This window comes from Engystomops pustulosus, chromosome 2, assembly GCF_040894005.1.
Source record: "Engystomops pustulosus chromosome 2, aEngPut4.maternal, whole genome shotgun sequence".
NCBI lineage: Eukaryota > Metazoa > Chordata > Amphibia > Anura > Leptodactylidae > Engystomops > Engystomops pustulosus.
This window is the reverse complement of record NC_092412.1, coordinates 98,250,097-98,264,430: the sequence shown is the minus strand read 5'-3', so window position 1 is coordinate 98,264,430 and position 14,334 is coordinate 98,250,097. Positions and strand designations below refer to the sequence as shown.

At 46.0% G+C, this 14,334-nt stretch overlaps 1 protein-coding gene across 1 annotated transcript in view; it reads left to right on the top strand.

The window, feature by feature from the left end:
* Window positions 1-14,334, top strand: part of PLCXD1 (phosphatidylinositol specific phospholipase C X domain containing 1) — a 40,546-nt gene that overhangs the window by 205 nt on the left and 26,007 nt on the right. The gene's annotated exons all lie outside the window — the stretch shown is intronic.

The window sequence follows — 14,334 nt, the reverse complement described above, 5'->3', positions numbered from 1 at the left end:
ACAGGGGGTGTCTGGCTTTATACTATGGGGCTGACAGGCTACATACTACAGGGACTGGCTGGCTATAGACTGCAGGGGCTGGAAGGCTATATACTGGGGGACAGGGGCTGGCAGGCTATTAATGGGGTGAGGGCAGGAGCTGGCAGGCTATATACTACATAGGCGCTAGAGACTAGCAGGCTATATACTACAGGGGGGGTGGCTAGCTATATGCTTCAGGGTCTGGCAGGCTATATACTGGGGGATATGGACTGGTCGGCTATATACTGACTGGAGGCTGTGACCAATGCATTTCCCACCCTAGGCTTATACTCAAGTCAATAGGTTTTCCCAGTTTTTTGTGTTAAAATAAAGTACCTCTGCTTATACTCTGTTGGCTTATACTCAAGTATATACGGTAAGCCTTGAGGTGAGAAGAGCTCCTAGTCCTATATCTTCAGGCGTTCCTTCGCTTAAATAAGCTGCTAGTAGATTGCTCTACAACAATACTATTTACTTATGTTTACCTTGTATAAATTTGCTGTATACTATTCCTGTATTTAACCTGTACATATTTGCTGTGATTTTTTTTACCTCTGGCAGTAGTAGATTATAATATACGCGGTTTGGGACTGGGTTTGGTTTTATAACCCATTGTGAGGTGACAAGCCTATTATCCAACTAGCTCTCTCATTTACAATTACATTATAATAGTAACATTGCTTCTGATTGGTCAACATTATTAAAATTCTTCTCAAGCAGAGAATTACCAACTTTGTTACCATTATCCTGAATTGGAGGCCCCCAGTGAGTTGATCAGGCTCATAGAGAAAACCCTATTTGCATAGTGAGTAATTTAATTTTGCAACACTAGACTTACCCTTGCGATGGCAGGGGTGTTGCAACAATATTACTAACAATATCCACATACAATACCAAAGACCACATACAACCTATGACTGACATTACACAGGCTGATGCTGTCTCACACACTAGTAGTCAGTCAGTGACATAGACATTAGTGACATCTAGTACCTCACTGGTGTTTATTTGCTCCATTAGGAAGTGAACATCATGGGGGCGTGTCCGGATGCAGACCAGGACAGACGCCTGAGCCTGTAGCTCCGTCCACCCGGGCCGAATTTAGCGACATCAGGACTCACCACAGCCCAGAACCGGCACCATTTGGGGAACCGCCGCCGTACTAAGGCTCCAGTGACCTCACCGGACTGCTCCGGCACTCCCGCTCCCCGCACTTTGGATGATTTCATAGTCCGGGAGACCCACGCCGTATCCAAGATGGAGCGGAGTGCGGAGATCCGGCCGCACGCCAGCACACAGGACCCACCTCTACCAGCCACAGCAGCCCTGCAGCCCGGCGACCAGGGGGAGAAGCGGAGCACAGCCATAATCAACAGAGGGCAGTGGGAGAACGGCCCTCCAGAGGTACAGTCACCTGCCCAGAGCCCCCTACCTCTGTCTGAGGGGGGACATAAAGAGGAGCTGCCCCTGCTTATAGATCTGGCCACATAAGCAGGAGCTGCATGTCTGCAGCCAAGCCCTAACCACCAGGCCTTATCATCTACAGCTGTATCCCCTACTGCAGCATCCCCTCTTCCACAGAGGCCACAATATTGCCATACGCAGAGTCCCTCTAATAGAGAGTTGGATGATATGGATTATGCTAATACACCCCCCACCCGAAGAGTGATCTCCAGAATCACATCAATCTTCATTATCAGGCCCGCAGCGACATCCACCAGCAGATTGGTGGTCCCATGTGCATCAGTTACCCACTAAACAAGACTTCCAAGCGCTGATACTTGAAGTTAAGGACACGTGCAGGTTGGCCATAGCTGAAATGCGCCAGGACCTAACGGCAATAGCTAACAGGGTGGATCAGCTGGAAGACGACCGTGCCTCCTCCAGAGGAGCAGTGAACACTCTCCATTCCCGCCTTCTAGAGCAATCTGAGAAAATTCAAGATTTACAGTCGCATGTGGAGGATCTTGATAATCGAGGCCGTAGGAACAACATCAGGGTCTGGGGAGTTCCGGAAGCATAGAACGTCGAAAATGTTCCGGAGGTTCTCAACCTGCTGTTCTCCTCCCTGATAGGAAGGAATCTGGAAGACCCTATCAAGACACCGAGCGCTTAGGCCGAAACCAGTTTCTGGACGCCCTAGGTATATTATCTGTTGCATTACAGATTTCCTTCTGAAAGAAGAGATTATGGCTAAAGCATGGAACAGGCCGCATGTTGATTTTAAAGGTGCTCAGGTCCAACTATTTCAGGACCTTTTATGGGTCACTTTGCAGCGTAGGAGAACACTACGCCCATTTCTAGAAATACTGCGGAAAGCTGATATATCCTACAGATGGGGATTCCCCTTTAGTTTGACGGCCCGTAAGGATGGCAGCAATATTGCGTTCCCCAGCGGATTTGACTGATTTTTGCACTTACCTAGACCTGCAGGTTCCAGTTATTCCAGAATGGAGATTACCCGCACCGGATCCACCATTATCGCCGACTTGGCAACGTAACACTCCTAGAAAACAACACAGAAGATCTCTGAAGCCGTTTAGATCCTCTCCGACTTCCACGTGCCCACGCATCGGGCTTTAGGAAATTGATACGTAGATATGACCTCTTCGATATATAGCGTATAGACTTTTTTGGGGGGGTATATTTCAGTACTTCACAGTTTACACTCTGCCAATATAGGTTTAATATCCTGGTCAGACCATGCTCCGGTCACGGTCGAACTGTCGTTCTTAAATCCTCCCCCTAGCCCTCTCTACTGGAGACCCAACGAGACCCTCCTATCCCACAATGTCACCAAAGAGGCACTACGCATATCATTACTCCAGTATTTTGCAGATAATTCCCCAACAGCCCCTTCGCTGCACATACTGTGGAAAGCGCATAAAGTAGTTTACTGTGGATATGCTATATTCCAGGGCACTTAAAAGAAAGCGGTGGAAGCGGTACGGCAGCAATGTGCACGGGAACTTAGAATATTAGAAAGCAAATTGGTTGCCCGCCCATCGCTCACAATTTTGCAAAAAGTCCTAGCCACCGGGGCCCAATTAAGAGAGATAGATTTGGTAGGAGCAGGAAAGCTTCTACGAATATGGTAACAGGGCGCATACACTACTAGCCCGTCAACTCCAGGATAGGGCTGTGGCAACTAACCCACATAGCCTCGGGGATAATACAGGGACCGTTCACTATAAACCGGAGAAGATAGCACAAATATTTGAAACTTACTATCATGATCTATATAACCTGCCTGCTCGTTCCCCCTCAGGTCCCCAGGCTCGAAGGGTGTCTTTGGAGCAATACCTTAGTGAGTGTAATTTTCCTAAATTGTCCTCTACTGCTTTGGAACTACTGAATCAGGAGATTACGGAGGAGGAGATACAGGAAGTGGTTAAGGCCCTTCCAAACAGAAAATCACCGGGTCCCGATGGCCTGCCATACGCTTATTTTAAAACGTACCTAGACATCCTGACCCCTAATATCATCAAACTATTTAATCCTTTTATGACTGGCACCCCAATCCCCAAGGCTATGTTGAGGTCTTTCATAACGGTGATCCCGAAACCGGGAAAAGATCCTTTGGATTGCATCAGTTACCTTCCTATCCTTATTGAACTCCAACTTGAAGATTTTTACTAAAATACTGGCGAACAGATTAGGGGAATGGCTCCCGCACCTAATACACAAAGATCAGGTAGGCTTTGTGCGTTTTAGGCAAGCAGGAGATAACACACGGCGACTAGCTGACCTGCTTGAGGTCATTAGGAAAACGGACGGGAGTGCTCTACTTCTAAGTTTAGGCGCTGAAAAGGCGTTTGATCGCCTGGATTGGGGTTTCATGATGGCGATCCCACGACATTTTGGTATGAAGGGGCCGTTCCTGCAGGCCCTACAGGGGCTTTACTCTATTCCCAGTGCAGCGTTACGTCTTCCCCATGGTAATTCTTTGTTTTTTGCAATCCGCAATGGAACTAGACAGGGATGCCCACTCTCCCCCCTATTATATGCGCTGAGTATAGAGTCGTTGGCAGCATACATTCGCTCATCAGTAGATGTGACAGGGATATGAGTGAGGGACAAACAATTCAAGATCTCTCTTTTCGCTGATGATGTGCTTCTAACACTTACAAACCCTATAATAAGTCTCCCTAAACCTCTACAAATTATTGGATAACTATAGTTACTTTTCCGGATATAAGATCAATAATAATAAAACGGAGGCCCTTCCAGTAAACGTTCCCCCAGGGAAGCTGGAGGCCCTTAAGGGCTCTTTCAAATATACATGGCAAACAGAATCACTGAGGTACCTAGGGGTCTGGATAACTCGCACATATAAGACTCTATATACAGCTAACATTCCCCAAATGATTAAGGAAATTCAGGATCTTCTAACTAAATGGCAGCCACTACATATTTCATTGTTGCTATATCTGTTGCTATATCTGTTTGAAACCCTCCCAGTGGCGGTCCCGATGGCAGTGCTGGGCAGGTTGCAATCAATGTGTTTGGGATTTGTATTGGGTGGTAGAAGTCACAGGGTTTCTAAAGTGGTACTGACAACAGGAGCCACTAATGGAGGATTAGCCCTCCCTGACATTAAGCTTTATTATTTAGCAACTCATCTCCATCATATCATCTCTTGGTCCACAATGCATGCATATACTAGATGGACAGATCTTGAGAAACTATGGCTAGCCCCATTACATCCAGCTACACTAATATGGGGCCCCCCACCAGTTGGTGCAGTAGCCGCACTGCTAGGTCCTATGCAGTTCACCCGAGATAGCTGGTATAGATGTAGGGTACGTTTCCAACTTGCTCCTATGCAGTCATTGCTTACCCCAATTCTTTTCACATCGCACCTCCCGGATAGTCTCACTAATAGCTATAGACCCTGGGTTCAAGCAGGTACATTTCAAATTTGAACTCTATTAGACCCCCTTACACGTAAGATACTCCCTCTAAGGGAATTAGTGGACAAACATTCTTGTCCGGCAGGGGCGGAGTTCATTTTATCATCAGATTAAACATTTTATCTCCTCCATATTGGGATCAGAACCCCCCCCCCCCCCAGACCTAAGCCCTTTGAGTTCAGAAGGGCCTTCTACCAAGGGCCTGATCTCCAGTCTGTACTCCATACTTAATGAGCGTACTAATGTATCACACCCCTACATGAGCAGGTGGGAATCGTGGTTGGGTAAACAACTCACCCCTGAACAATGGCAGAATGTCTGGGCACAGTCACGCCAATCATCTATTTGCACCTTATATAAAGAGAACCAACTTAAAATCTTATTAAATTGGTATCGTACTCCCCAGCTCCTACACAAATTCGACCCGTCTGTTCCTAATATATGCTGGAGATGGGGAGGACCTAATCCTACATTGTTTCATATTTTCTGTAGTTGCCCTGCCTTGCTCCACTTCTGGCTGGAGGTTAGGTCCCTTGTTGGGGGGATCCTTAATGTGCAAGTCCCACTGGACCCTGAAATTTATATACTAAATCTGTATCCTAGTTCTCTCAGGGGTCCGAGTGCCAGGTTGTTCCTACACATAATAACAGCGGCGAAGTGTTTGATTTCTCTGAATTGGAGACATCCTGCTTCTCCATCATTATTGGAATTATATACATGTCTTAGGGACCTCTGATCAATGGAATATATTATGGCTGTGCTTCGTCATACCACCGATAAATTTGAGAAGATATGGACGTATACAGCGCTAGATTGATTTCCTGAATGTTACGAGTATACTGCATGGGATGTTATCATACTTATGCTATACCATTAGGAATGCTTTACCTATTTCCTCCCGTCCATAATAAGAATAAAAATTTCTGGCAAAATTTTAGCAAGTAATTTATTGTCCACATTTTTTAAAGAAATCAGCCGATATGAGTCTACCAACCTATTATTCATATCAGCTTTAGAAACGAATACTATTAGTTGAGGGAGGTAAGATCCCTTTAACCAATGAGGGAGGTAAGATCTCTATAACCAATTAACTATTCAAACCTAACTAGATGAGTCAATATTTCCTTTTTATGCATGATATAGAACTCTGCAGGGATCCCATCGCCGAACAGTCCAACACTTCTTCTACCTCATTTTTTTCAATATCCTTCTTTAGTGCTCCTCTCCCTTCCACTGAGAGTTCCAGTATATCTATCTCCATCAAATAATTTTTTTAGCTCATTCTGTGTATTATTTAATTTATTCTGGCAAAAGTTGCTAGCGAATAAATCAAATCTATATAAACTCTATTAGCATCTTCCCATATCTTTCTGTTGTTTTCTGATGGATATTTTATCAAATCCTCCTCCAGTCCCTTAACCTTCCTACCCATATCTTTTAACCCCTTATCTAAATTCATAATTTACAAAAAATAAGTCATTTATGCTCTTACTGACCCATTCCTGCTTACCTAATAACCCTAACCAAAATGGTGCAATTCTAAATCCTCTATATATTTTAACTCTATTAACATCTAAATCCACAATCAATGGAGAGGGATCTGAAATTCCCCTAACACCAAACTTTATTTTATCCACTAACTGAAGTGTTTTAATATATGCAAAGGCTATATCTAACCTAGAAAATACCTTATGAGTGGATGAATAAAATGACTATTCCTTTATCCTTGGGTAGTATTCTCTCCACACATCATGCCATCCAACTCCTTCTATCACTTTTGCTAGTATATTATTCTTATGTGATGAAACTTTACCATCTTTTACTTATATTGTGTCTACGTGTACTTGCATTACTGTATTAAAGTCCCCTTTCACTAATAAGTGAGGGTCCCCTAACCCTGTATAAAAATTTTATATCTGCGTGAAGACCTGTGAAGAAAATGGTGGTGGTATATATATATATATGCGATCACTCATTTTTTCCCGGCTATTTCCCCCTGTAAGAAGATATAACACCCCTCTGTATCTATCTTAATTTTTTTTGCCAAAAATTGAAAATCCCAACAACTCGCCTCTAGAATAGAAAGAGCAAAGGGAATAATTCAGTTTTTCTACCCATTTTTTCTTAAAGCGGTATTCCCATCTGGACATTAACATTTAATTAAATTAATTTGCCATATGTAAACATTTCTTCAACTGGATGTTATTAAAAAAAATGTTCCTGTGTGAAGATAATTCCTCATAAACATAGCCATGTTGACCCTTAGAAACAAGATAGGTTCCTTGGATACGACTATCTCACATTTTGGCAGCGGTGGCCAGACATGCAGTATTGATGTCAGGTTCGCTAGGGAGAATGTTGGGACTTCTGGTTCTTCTGCTGGTGCCAGCAGCGTTCTCCGACCCCCGGCGCGTATCCACGCAAACTCCACCTCTCGTCCCGGGCAGCGGCTGCTAAGATCTCGCGCTGTCTAGGAGTTGTTCGGAACTGCTGGGACTTGTGGTACCTCTGCATGGTGCCTGGTTGTTCTGCACCATGAGGGGTCTATTCCCAGAAGCTGTCCAGCTCCTATTAGGTTCTGGAGGTGGAGTTCTGGCTGCATAAATTGCAGCTTCACTAGTCACCTGTGCCAGTGTTTGAAATCCCTTCATCACTCGCTCACTGCATTAGGTTGTATTGCTCTGTATCTGTATCTGTGTTGTTGTGACCTCGGCTAGTTTTTGACATTGTCTCTTTGCTTACTGATTTTGCTATTGACGTACCCTCTCGTTGTTACTCCGGCTAGTTTACCATTCTTTTGTGTTTTATGTTTGTCAGTCTGTTTGTGTTTCCCTTCCCACACTTATCCAGTGTATTTCGAGTCTTCAAGGAGTCGCCCCACGGTTTAGCGTGGGGGGGCTATAGGAAGGGACAGAGGTTGGGACAAGCTCAGGGCACACTATCCCCTGTCTTCTGTGTTTCCCAACCCTAACAATTGAGCCCTGCCTGACACCCTGGCTTCAGCGATCATTACCACAGGACGGCTGTGGGACATGCAGTAACTACTCGGAAATTTAATATTCAGAAACCTTTTGTTTCCATGTGCAATCCCTCCAGCAGAGGTGGCCGTATCCAAGGAGTCAGTCTTGTTTTTAAGGGACCATATGACTACATTTATGAGAAATTTTCTTCACACAGGAAGATTTTTTTTAATAACATCTAATTGAAGAAATGTTTATATATATGGTAGATTAATAAAACTGAATGTGAATGCCCAGTCAAGAATACGCCTTTAAATAGTTCTCATTTTTCTGCAACTGCAAGTGCAAGTGAGTTTCTTAAAGAGCTACAAGAGCCTATGACACCTTATCAACTCAAATACCGCCAACCGTTTACATACAGGAGTAGATCGGTTGAATAAACCATAGCTAAAAAGCGGGAGTAGGAGAGAGAGAGAAAAAAAAAAATAAGCTAACTTATATTATCAAAGACACACAATTTCGTAAGGGCTGGTGGTTTAATATTGATTATTAACATGATAACAAGAGCAAAATCACATTTTTTTAAAAAAAAGGTTTTATTTATGCATTTTTTTCAACAAACAAGTATACAACCAAACAAGCAGTTGGCTTTGATTAATTGTGCATATCACAATGTAGCTCTCTACATGTGCAAGGGGAGAAAATTAGCATACTAATGACAGCCAGTAGGGACTAAGCCAATGACCCCAATGGGAAGAGATATCTTATAACACCAATAAAAATTTAAACAAGACAGAAACAACACACATTCATACATATTCACCCAGAAATACAGTCGCAGCTCCTCCACAACCCACCCAGACGAAAGCAGGTAAAATTATCCAGTCGTCTCAAACCATCTAGACCAAATTTTCCCAAACTTATCAGGACATTTCCGACTTTCATAAAATATTTGAAAACAGAGGACATAGCTATTGACTAGAGGCACCATAGCCACAGCGTTAGTTTTTCAGGGTCCTTCCAAAACTATAACATTGCGGGCACAGACGAGTAAAAAATATTTTGTCATAGTGGCCTTGAATTGCCTCCCCAATGACACCTAACAAACATACCTGAGGGGTGAGAAGTATAGGAAACTCAAGGTGAGAATGAATAAATAAGAGAACCTCAGACAAAAAATCAGACACCCTTGGACAATCCCACACACAATGGAGAAATGTCCCCAATGCAGCCCCACAACGGAAACATAGATACGAAATTGAATTAGGAAGTCTCTGGCACTACCCACTGGATCAAAGAAAGAATGTTCCACTTCTTTCCAGCCCTTCTCCGCCAGGTCAGGGATATCAGTACACCACTTGCTGGGGGCTGAACTGGGAGAAGTAGACTGGACAAATGTATAGACCTGCGTAAGGGGCTTGGGTAGGTCAAGAGCCCTGAGGAGCCCCTCCAGCTTTCATAATTCCAGTGGGGGAGACAGGGAGTTAAATTACGCATTTACAGCTTGATGCAACTGTAAATAGGAAAACGACACACTCCTCGGAACCCCAAACCGCTCACCAAACCGCTCACCAAGAGCAAACACAGGGGCGTACCGATCGTGGTCGCAGGGGTCGCGACTGAGACCCGGCCCATTGCCAGTCACAAGCCTGCAGCTGACAGCAGGCAGATGTTCCGTCTGGTCCGTGCGCTGGATCAGGGGGGCCCGGAGCTGTCACAATTCAAAAATAGAACTCCCACCGTCCCACCCACCTCATCCGCCACACCCACCTACCTCATCGGCCATCCCCACGCACCACATCGATCCCTTAGGCTGACGAAGGCTTAGTGACGCGTTTGCCTGCGCCGGGTCTGCTGAGGTCTATGATCCGGCACCTGACCTGGCAGACGCATCATCAGCCGTCACCTGCGCCTATCTTCAGGTGAGAGAGCGTGAAGAGGAGCGGAATAACTAGGTAAGAATTTTATTTTTTATTTTACTTAAATACATGGGGCCCTGTTTCTATTTGGGGGGGGGGGGGGTATTATTGAGTTCTTAATTCTGAAAGAAAAACTTCACAATAGCATGTATATGCCTATGTATGCAACATAATGTTTATCTGCACATTATAAAATATGTAAATGTGTATTAATATCTTAATACACATGTATTAAGATATTACCTATGGAGGACATTGATTAAGACTACTTGTGGGGGGGGGGGCATTAATTATGGCTACTGGTGGAGGGGACATTAATTATGGCTACTGTGGCTACTGGTGGGGGGGGACATTAATTATGGCTACTGGTGGGGGGGCATTAATTATGGCTACTGGTGGGGGGGACATTAATTATGGCTACTGGTGAGGAGGGGGGACATTTATTATGGCTACTGGTGGGGGGACATTAATTATGGCTACTGGTGAGGGGGGGACATTAATTATGGCTACTGGTGGGGGAAACATTAATTATGGCTACTGGTGGGGGGGACATTAATTATGGCTATTGGTGGGGGGGGCATTAATTATGGCTTCTGGTGAGGAGGGGGGACATTTATTATGGCTGCTGGTGGTGGGACATTAATTATGGCTACTGTGGATACTGGTGGGGGGGACATTAATTATGGCTACTGTGGCTACCGGTGGGGGGGCATTAATTATGGCTACTGGTGGGGGGACATTAATTATGGCTACTGGTGAGGGGGGAAATTAATTATGGCTACTGATGGGGGGATTAATTATGGCTACTGTGGCTACCGGTGGGGGGGGGGCATTAGTTATGGCTACTGGTGGGGGGGGGCATTAATTTTGGCTACTGGTGTGGGGGGGACATTAATTATGGCTACTGGTGGGGGGGACATTAATTATGGCTACTGGTGGGGGGGACATTTATTATGGCTACTGGTGAGGAGGGGGGGTATTTATTATGGCTACTGGGGGGGCATTAATTATGGCTACTGGTGAGGGGGGGGCATTAATTATGGCTACTGGTGGGGGGGATTAATTATGGCTTCTGTGGCTACTGGTAGGAGGGGGGACATTTATTATGGCTACTGGTGGGGGGACATTAATTATGGCTACTGGTGAGGGGGGGGATTAGTTATGGCTACTGTGGCTACTGGTGGGGGGGCATTAATTATGGCTACTTGTGAGGGGGGACATTAATTATGGCTACTGGTGGGGGGACATTAATTATGGCTACTGGTTGGGGGGACATTAATTATGGCTACTGGTGGGGGGGGGCATTTATTATGGCTACTGGTGAGGAGGGGGGGCATTTATTATGGCTACTGGTGGGGGGGGCATTAATTATGGCTACTGGTGAGGGGGGAACATTAATTATGGCTACTGGTGGGGGGGATTAATTATGGCTACTGTGGCTACTGTTAGGAGGGGGGACATTAATTATGGCTACTGGTGAGGGGGGGATTAATTATGGCTACTGTGGCTACTGGTGGGGGGGCATTAATTATGGCTACTGGTGAGGGGGGACATTAATTATCGCTACTGGTGGGGGGACATTAATTATGGCTACTGGTGGGGGGCATTAATTATGGCTACTGGTGGGGGGGACATTAATTATGGCTACTGGTGGGGGGGGTGGACATTAATTATGGCTACTGGTGAGGGGGCGACATTAATTATGGCTACTGGTGGGGAGGACATTAATTATGGCTACTGGTGAGGGGGGGACATTAATTATGGCTACTGCTGGAGGGGACATTAATTATGGCTACTGTGGCTACTGGTGGGGGGGACATTAATTATGGCTACTGGTGGGGGGACATTAATTATGGCTACTGGTGTGGGGGGGATATTAATTATGGCTACTGGTGAGGTGGGGGGACATTTATTATGGCTACTGGTGGGGGGACATTAATTATGGCTACTGGTGAGGAAGGACATTAATTATGGCTAGTGTGGCTACTTGTCGGGGGTACATTAATTATGGCTACTGGTGGGGGGGGCATTAATTATGGCTACTGGTGGGGGACATTAATTATGGCTATTGGTGGGGGGGCATTAATTATGGCTACTGGTGTGGGGACATTAATTATGGCTACTGTGGGGGGACATTAATTATGGCTACTGGTGGGGGACATTAATTATAGCTACTGGTGAGGGGGGACATTAATTATAGCTACTGGTGGGGGGGACATTAATTATGGCTACTGGTGGGGGGGACATTAATTATGGCTACTGGTGGGGGGGACATTAATTATGGCTATTGGTGGGGGGGGCATTAATTATGGCTACTGGTGAGGAGGGGGGACATTTATTATGGCTGCTGGTGGGGGGACATTAATTATGGCTACTGTGGCTACTGGTGTGGGGGACATTAATTACGGCTACCGGTGGGGGGACATTAATTATAACTACTGGTGAGGGGAGGACATTAACTATGGCTACTTGTGGGGGGACATTAATTATGGCTACTGTGGCTACTGGTGGGGGGGACATTAATTATGGCTACTGGTGAGGGGGGGACATTAATTATGGCTACTGATGGGGGGGACATTAATTATGGCTACTTGTGAGGAGGGGGGACATTTATTATGGCTACTGGTGGGGGGACATTAATTATGGCTACTGGTGAGGGGGGGACATTAATTATGGCTACTGGTGGGGGGGATTAATTATGGCTACTGTGGCTACTGGTGGGGGGAATTAATTATGGCTACTGGTGGGGGGGGGCATTAATTATGGCTACTGGTGGGGGGACATTAATTATGGCTACTGGTGAGGGGGGACATTAATTATGGCTGCTGGTGGGGGGATTAATTATGGCTACTGTGGCTACTGGTGGGGGGGGCATTAATTATGGCTACTGGTGGGGGGGGACATTTATTATGGCTACTGGTGGGGGGGATTAATTATGGCTACTGGTGAGGGCAGGGCATTTATTATGGCTACTGGTGAGGAGGGGGGACATTTATTATGGCGATTGGTGGGGGGGATTAATTATGGCTACTGGTGAGGGGGGGATTAATTATAGCTACTGTGGCTACTGGTGGGGGGGGGGGCATTAATTATGGCTACTGGTGAGGGGGGGCATAATTATGGCTACTGGTGGGGGGGACATTAATTATGGCTACTGGTGGGGGGGACATTAATTATGGCTACTGGTGTGGGGGGGTGGACATTAATTATGGCTACTTGTGAGGGAGGGACATTAATCATGGCTACTGGTGGGGGGGACATTAATTATGGCTACTGGTGAGGGGGGACATTAATTATAGCTACTGTGGCTACTGGTGGGGGGGACATTAATTATGGGTACTGTTGGGGGACATTAATTATGGCTACTGGTGTGGGGGGGACATTAATTATGGCTACTGGTGAGGAGGGGGGACATTATTTATGGCTACTGCCCCCCCCCCGGGCCTTAATTATGGGTACTGGCGAGGGGGGGGTACATTAATTATGGCTACTGGTGGGGGGGGGAATTAATTATGGCTACTGGTGGGGGGGACATTAATTATGGCTACTTGTGAGGAGGGGGGACATTTATTATGGCTACTGGTGGGGGGACATTAATTATGGCTACTGGTGAGGGGGGGACATTAATTATGGCTACTGCCCCCCCCCCGGGCCTTAATTATGGGTACTGGCGAGGGGGGGGACATTAATTATGGCTACTGGTGGGGGGGGGGAATTAATTATGGCTACTGGTGGGGGGGACATTAATTATGGCTACTTGTGAGGAGGGGGGACATTTATTATGGCTACTGGTGGGGGGACATTAATTATGGCTACTGGTGAGGGGGGACATTAATTATGGCTGCTGGTGGGGGGGGACATTAATTATGGCTACTTGTGAGGAGGGGGGACATTTATTATGGCTACTGGTGGGGGGACATTAATTATGGCTACTGGTGAGGGGGGGACATTAACTATGGCTACTGGTGGGGGGGATTAATTATGGCTACTGTGGCTACCGGTGGGGGGGAATTAATTATGGCTACTGGTGAGGGGGGGACATTAATTATGGCTACTGGTGGGGGGGGATTAATTATGGCTACTGGTGGGGGGGACATTAATTATGGCTACTTGTGAGGAGGGGGGACATTTATTATGGCTACTGGTGGGGGGACATTAATTATGGCTACTGGTGAGGGGGGGACATTAATTATGGCTACTGGTGGGGGGGGACATTCATTATGGCTACTGTGGCTACTGGTGGGGGGGGCATTAATTATGGCTACTGGTGGGGGGACATTAATTATGGCTACTGGTGGGGGGACATTAATTATGGCTACTGGTGGGGGGGACATTAATTATGGCTACTGGTGGGGGGGGCATTAATTATGGTTACTGGTGGGGGGACATTAATTATGGCTACAGGTGAGGGGGGACATTAATTATGGTTGCTGGTGAGGAGGGGGGACATTTATTATGGCTACTGGTGGTGGGAATTAATTATGGCTACTGGTGGGGGGGGGACATTAATTATGGCTATTG